The following is a 7,500-nucleotide window of genomic DNA, read 5'->3' on the forward strand; positions in this document are numbered from 1 at the left end:
TATATGACCCATTCTACCAGTGTCTAAAGTTTGAAAGTGTTCAGTTACAAAAAATTATTTTTTAAGTCTGTAGGTCAAAAGGTAAAGATCCGAATGGCTTTGTTAAGTGGTGTCGAGTTTTACAATTCTGTAAATAATAATAAGGGTGTTTTTATAAGCTTAAAGCTTATAGCGATCACCGTGCAAATGTGTGTACACACAAACACACACACAATCAATTATCTAAGTGCCTTTTAGTGCACAAGATCAAAAGAAATTGCTATTGCTAGTCAACTGTCACTATGTGGCGTTGACTTGTTCTGTACCGTGACCACCACCGTCACCACCGTTGTAGATGCCAACGAAGGTACCTTTACGTCATCATTCAGCCTGCTAGAAATCTATTTTTCAGTTGTCGTAGTAGTAATTGCGGATCTTAAATTGTGTTCATATACTATATTTATACTATATTAGACCTAATGACAAAGCAACAAGGTTAAGGGCGGAAAGAAGAGAGAGAGAGAGGTAAAAGAAAAGACGCAGTGAGGGAGAGTAATAAAAAGTAACGGGGAGAGGAAAAAAGAGAGCATGAAGAAAAGAGGAGAGAGAGAGAGAGAGAAAGAAGAAGTTTTATTCCGTCAGTTTAATACGATATACATTTGTTTTTTTTTTACGTCTTTCCCACTCCTCTCAAAATATTTCTCTTTACGTATCAACAAAATTTGTTTATCAGTGAAAGGAGGACATTTTCTTTAGCTCTCCACCAATTAACTTAGCAGACCGTCAGGTAGGTTAATTATTAATTACAATTAATTAACGGATGAACAACTAAAGTAAAACCGCTAACTTCAAGAAGTTCATTTATTTTATTTGACTTTTCATTATTCTTCACTATCTATTTACTGTTCTTGCTCAATCCTAAAGACCCTCTCTAATTGAGCCTAACTGTATTGACTAACGGTTGGCAAAGTGGTTTATATTGATCCTTGAGGCTTGCCTAACTGTCGAAGGGGGTCCATAAACACTTGAAACAATTTTGAGCATTAAAGGTGCTCAATTATTATTGAATTGAATTTGGAGGAACGCGGTAATTTAAGGCTAAAACTCATTAATTTCCAGCCAAATATCGATGTAGTAATTAGTTTCGTTAAATACATATTACACATGAAATATTTCGAATATACTGTATTTAAGCAATATAAATGAATTTTGATTATTCTTTATCAGTTTCCTTAAGTGTGTTCATTAAATGTCTTTATGTGGGGACGAGCCGACACTTTAAATATTTCTTATTAAAACACAGGGATAACACAAAAGAACGAAGGAATTACCATTTTTAAACCAAGAATTTCTTTCTCTTAATTATACGTTTTAATTTTATTTTAGAAATTTACATGAAAGGGATCAATAAGTTATCAACGATTCACTGAATGGGTCAATGTTATAAGAAGTTTGTCGACAACACACACACACACGTAGTTAGAAAAAAGATAGATATAAACAGCAACGTTGTCTGTGTCCTTTTTAAGTGTGATAAATGCCAGTCAGTAAGGGGGTGCAGTGAACGGCACTGCCCTTCTCCTCACTATTCAATGGTGTACCCTCAGATTTAAAAAATACAGTTTACAAAAATCCTCCCGCAATATAAATTAGTGCCCACCCAAAATATTCTGAAGCACCCCCTGGCATCAACGGGCCTGATGTGAAACGAGTGAGATTTTACTATTATTCCTAGCAAATTGAGCAACTACGTTAGATGTTCCGGTGTAAAAGGGTTAGGGTTTTCGTTACGCCGAAAACGGGTGGTGTACGTATTCTTTACCCCCGCCGATGTTCCTACTTTTGTTGTCGTTTGCTTTTGATTTCAGTTCTTAAGAAAACTTACCACCACCATCGCCTACCGCTAAAGATCCTGCAGGATCTTAAGCTGTTTGGTATAGACATCTTGACACCTCTCACTTACTTGCAGGTTTTCCATATTTTAGATCTGTTTTGAGGTCGATAAATCAATTAAGTAAATACTATTGACTTTTTTTTTTTTACATTGTTTATACCAGTGGTACTCGACCAGGGTTCATATGACCCTTGAGGCTCCATATAAGATTTTTTGGGGGTGTCCTCACAAGCGAAATAGTGATTTCGAGACTCACAGTTGTTATATTAAGGGTCAATGAAAAAGTTTTGCTTCAGATGTATTTATTGTAAGAAACTAGTGAATGTATAACGAACAGAGTAGGAATCTTGAAAGAAGTATCTATAAAAGTTGTTTTTAAATATCGAATAACTATGCGGGTTAACCAGAGTAAGGGGTCTATAATTAAAAAAAATGATTGAGAATCACTGGTTCAAGTAATCTATATTCCTTACACGAAAGCTCGGACGAGATGAATCAAATTAATTACCAGGAGTATTGTTACATCAGAGGATCTGCGGGAGAATCGGGACATTCTTTCTGTTTATTAACACAAGTTTAGATTTAACATAAGAAATGCCATGACGACATCAATATTTTAAGAAAAAAGGAAAAAACATAAAACTTAAATATTGATAAAGTTGTTTCTTTTCTTTTGTTCCGAATCGGAATTTCCATATTTTTAGAAGTGGAATTTCTCAAAAGTTTTTGTGAAAAAAAAAAAAGAAAAAAAAATTGGGAGAGGGAAAGGAAAATTAAAATATACGAAAGCAACTCTTTTACTGTGGCCATGCTGGAGCACCACCCTTTAGTCGAGCACTTATTCTTTGTAAGCCTAGTACTTATTCTATCGGTCTCTTTCGCCGAGCCGCTAGTTACGGGGACGTTAATACACCAGCATCGGTTGTCAAGCAATGGTGGGGGACAAACACAGACACACACGCACACACACATATATACATATATATATACAACGGGCTTCTTAAAGTTTCCGTCTACCAAATCCACTCACAAGGCTTTGGTCGGCCCGAGGCTATAGTAGAAGACACTTGCCCAAGGTGCCACGCAGTGGGACTGAACCCGGAACCATGTGGTTGGTAAGCAAGCTACTTACCACACAGCCACTCGTGCACCTATAAAATGATTGTTGAACTTTATTGGGTTCTCATCAGAGGCATCTACATCATTCTGACAGTCTACATCTTTATTTCTTCTTTATTTTATGTATCTTTTATCTTTTACTTGTTTCACTCATTAGATTGCGGCCATGCTGGACCACCGCCTTGAAGAATTCTAGTTGAACTTATTGACCCCAGTCCTTGTAATTTTGTTTGTAAAACCTGGAGCCTCATTTTATCAGTCTCTTTTGCTGAACTGCTAAATTGCGGGGATGTAAACACTCCAACACTGGTGGTTAAACTGGAAGATAAACACACACCCACATGATGGGCTTCTTACAGTTTCTGTCTATCAAATACACTCACAAGGCTTTGTTCAACCTGAGGCCATAGTAGAAGACACTTGCCTATGTAGTTCAGAAGCAAAATTTTTTTCGACACAGTTGCACCTATTTATTATTATTATTATTATTATTATTGTGAATCACTATATAAACCTTAATTTATTGAAAACATTTGATCAAAAGAAGTTGTTGCCAGAAAGAAAAAAAACAAACAAAATGTGTTATTTGACATGTCTACCTAGACATGGTGGAATAGGGTCAATATTTCCTCTTTCATAAACCCATAGAATGCTATCAAATTAACTCTTTTCGATACCCTTCTGCCTGAGACCACATCTGAATCTATGATACACACTTCCTGTTTTTCACTGAATTCAAGTGGAACTTTCCATCAAACTTTCATGCTCATTTTATAGGAAACAGTAATTTCATAACTAAGAACAACAATGATAACAGTAACAACAATATAAAGGGCACGGATACAAACGATGTAGTAGGCAAGCCCATTTACACACATGTAAGCACACATGTGAAACACATACACGCACATGTGTGCATGTGCATACACACACGCACACACAATAATGCATGTACAGATAAGGATACACTTCATAGAAGGACAGAATGGACTAAGAAGAGCTGGAGGATACACGTGGATGGAGAGGGTCACTGATGAGGTCACAGATGTGTGATGAAAGATTTCCAGACAATGGACATGATAAAATAAGGACAGTAATAAATGTGTGAAGAATGAATATATAGTATGTGTGTTTATTTGGCAAGTAAAAAAAAGAAAATTGACCATTCTGAAATATGAAAATATCTGTTTCAGCACACAATTTCACATCTGGATTCTTGCAACTCAAATTCATTAGCATAACTAACTTCATAATAACAAATATATTTAAACTGTTTATTAGTTTTAAAACTAACTGAAACAAAAGCAGTGTACTCCAACAGAAATATGGTGATGAAAAAGTTAAGTGGATACTAATTATTACTTTTGTTTATGCCCATTGTCTATACAAAAAACCTTGGATAAGATGAAGAAAATTACCAGAAATATTGTTACACTCAGTCTGGTCAAGGAGGAACAAAAATGACTTCCATACTGTATTTTAATGCCTTAGACTCACTCAGTAACTCTGAGTGAGCCACTGTGATAGTGTTGATGTTTCACCACTATCATGACAACCGTTATTTCTTCTTTAAGTATAAATTTGAAAGCTGAATCAAAAGAGAAGAGTTACAACTAGATGAAATCTCAAAGTGGTTTAAATGCACAAGTCTCCAATATCCAAGTGGCTAAAAAGTTTCATTGGAAGAGCACCAAGAAGTCATGACCTGGATTTGGCCTGGCCCCCTTATAGTGTAGAATTGCATGAGGAGGTTTTCTTCCCTGAAGACCTTCTGCTGTTCAGCTCTCCTGAGAGTCTCTTACCACTGTAGAGCTACTGGCTAGATGATACAAAAAACTTGAGACTCACTCATCTTTTCCCCCTCAACTGACAAACTCAGAGTTTAGTGACATTAATTTACAAGAGACATTTGATGATGACAGTCTTTATGCATTCTAAATTGACTGTAAAAGTTCATGTTAATGAAGTAACCACATGGCTAAGCCCAGGTACATTACTGATTTGTAGCTTACAGCCATCATATGAGTATTTCCCTTTCTATCTAAATGCCATTGGTTAGGAAGCCAGAAATCCTCTAACTTTAATTCAGGGAAATAAAAACCGAGTCCATTCCCTTACTATAACCCTGTTTGGTGGGAGAACAAAAAAAAAAATCTTTAGCTGATTTCTAATTTAAAAGCATATAAGCAGAAATTATGAAGGAAGAGAAAGATATGTTGGATCAAATTTCTTTTCTCTCTCATTAATGAAAGTTATTGTGCTACTACGTAATCATATATGTATATATATATATATATATATATATGTATGTATGTATACATATACATACACATGTATATAGATATTATAATGATAAATTAATATTATGATGTATTAAATACATTATAATATAGGTGACTAAAGCAATTAAAAAACAAAACAGTAGAATACATAATTAAGGGTGCAAAATAGCACCTACAATTGCTAGAAGTAAGAGCTAAAAAATATAACTCGAATAGCCACACAAAAATCACCATAACTCGAATAGCCACACAAAAATCACACAAAAATCACAAAAATCTGTGAGCGGCAAACCACAATATCGTTCTCCAGTGAGATAAAACTTGCTGAATGAAATAATTTTATAAGACCCTGTCATATGATTTCGAAATTTAACTAGTTAGGTTTCGTTTCTCTTCAGAGGAATCCACTAGTTATTCTGGGTTAAAGAGATAGCTTGCCTCCCATTAGCCCATGAGGGAAAATAACTGTTGAACAGCAAGTGCCAAAATTCAATGTGGTTTGAGCGTATATAAACATATAATAAGATATAATGATAAATTAATATTATGATATATTAGATATGTTATAATATAGGTGACTAAAGCATTTAAAAACCGGAAAGGTAGAATACATAATCACAATATATATATATGATACCTGTGCCGGTGACACATAAAAAGCACCATCCGAACGTGGCCGTTGCCAGTGCAGCCTCCACTGGCTTCTGTGCCGGTGGCACATAAAAAGCACCATCCGAACGTGACCGATGCCAACCCTGCCTCAAATGGCTTCTGTGCCGGTGGCACATAAAAAGCACCAACCGATTGTGGCCGATGCCAGACCCCTCTGGCTCCTGTGCAGGTGGCACGTAAAAAGCACCCACTACACTCGCGGAGTGGTTGGCGTTAGGAAGGGCATCCAGCTGTAGAAACACTGCCAGATCAGACTGGAGCCTGGGGCAGCCACTGGCTCCCCAGACCCCGGTCGAACCGTCCAACCCGTGCTAGCGCGGAAAACGGACGTTAAACGATGATGATGATGATATATATACACACACATACATACAAGGGGTGTTCATTAATGATTTCCCCTGACCCACCTCGGTTATTGCAGGAAATGGAACTTGTACAGATATAATCATACATGTCTCTACATGTCATATTGTAAATTGTAGCTTTCGACTAGTATTCATTTGTCTTTTACAGCAGCTGAAGTGGACTAAGGTGTTATAATGGAAGCAGTTGAATGCAGATCAGTGATCAGGTTCTTATACTCAAAAGGTCATACAGCAAAAGAGACTTTCAATGAGATGAAAGAAGTTTATGGTGATGATGTACCATCATATGATGTAATCAAGAACTGGCATTGCCAGTTCAAATGTGGTTGGACATTGGAGGAAACTGCTCCTATTCTTGGATGACCACATTCCACCATTGATGATGACAGCATCCATAAAGTGGAAGCTGCCATATTCAGTAATTAGCCCAAGTATGTGACACACTAATTGAACATATAAAGTAACTCTAAGTAGTTATATGTACTACATAACACCCTCCAGATGCTCTGAATCATGCAAACAAGTTTGAAGACTGCCTTACAGAAATAGAAGTTCTAGTTTCATTAGAACAATACATAGTGTACTTCTTATGGGAAACTTCAATCTGCCCAATGTTGGATAGCTTGAGAGCCTTTCTCTTTCAGGAATGGTGTGTTGCAAACAAGGACAGATGAAATCCCTCCTGAACCTCATCAGTACTTTGTCCATGGAACAAATAATACTCCAATCAATACTACTTCACAAATGACATGGATCTCATCCATAATGTGAAAATGATACCAACACTACTATTGGATTACAATATGTTTGAACTGACCATGTACAGACCAAAGGAAACTATGGACATGCAGCATACAAGAAGCTCTCAAAATCTTCCCAGTTTGAACTTTCATAAGGCAAACTGGAAACAAATTGAGAAAGAGATTCTCAAACGAAACTGGCCTAAATGTCTCTCCTCACCAGACATCAACATGAAACTTCAACATTCATGTCTGTAATTCAAGTCATATACTACAAATTTGTCCTGGAGAGAAAGGCCACTGTACACAAGAACAAAATTCTCAGGGAGAGGAAAGTTCTTATGAGTTGCATACAAAAATTTCAAATTGCCTAAGCAAACGAATTGAAAGCAGTGAAAGATCCCACCTGAAAATACAATTGCTGGAGACTGAAAAAAATCTGCAACTCT

At 36.5% G+C, this 7,500-nt stretch overlaps 1 protein-coding gene across 3 annotated transcripts in view; it reads left to right on the forward strand.

The window, feature by feature from the left end:
• Positions 1 to 592: 592 nt before the first annotated feature.
• Positions 593 to 7,500, forward strand: part of LOC115217328 (epidermal growth factor receptor kinase substrate 8) — a 191,568-nt gene continuing 184,660 nt past the window's right edge. For 2 of the 3 annotated variants that reach the window (XM_029786983.2, XM_029786984.2), the window contains exon 1: positions 594 to 766. The gene's annotated coding sequence lies outside the window, so the exon portion shown is untranslated. Of the gene's footprint in view, positions 767 to 7,500 lie in introns of all 3 variants that reach the window. The other variant, XM_036507451.1, reaches the window with a different exon arrangement.

Source organism: Octopus sinensis, linkage group LG11, assembly GCF_006345805.1.
Source record: "Octopus sinensis linkage group LG11, ASM634580v1, whole genome shotgun sequence".
In the NCBI taxonomy this organism is placed as follows: Eukaryota; Metazoa; Mollusca; class Cephalopoda; order Octopoda; family Octopodidae; genus Octopus; species Octopus sinensis.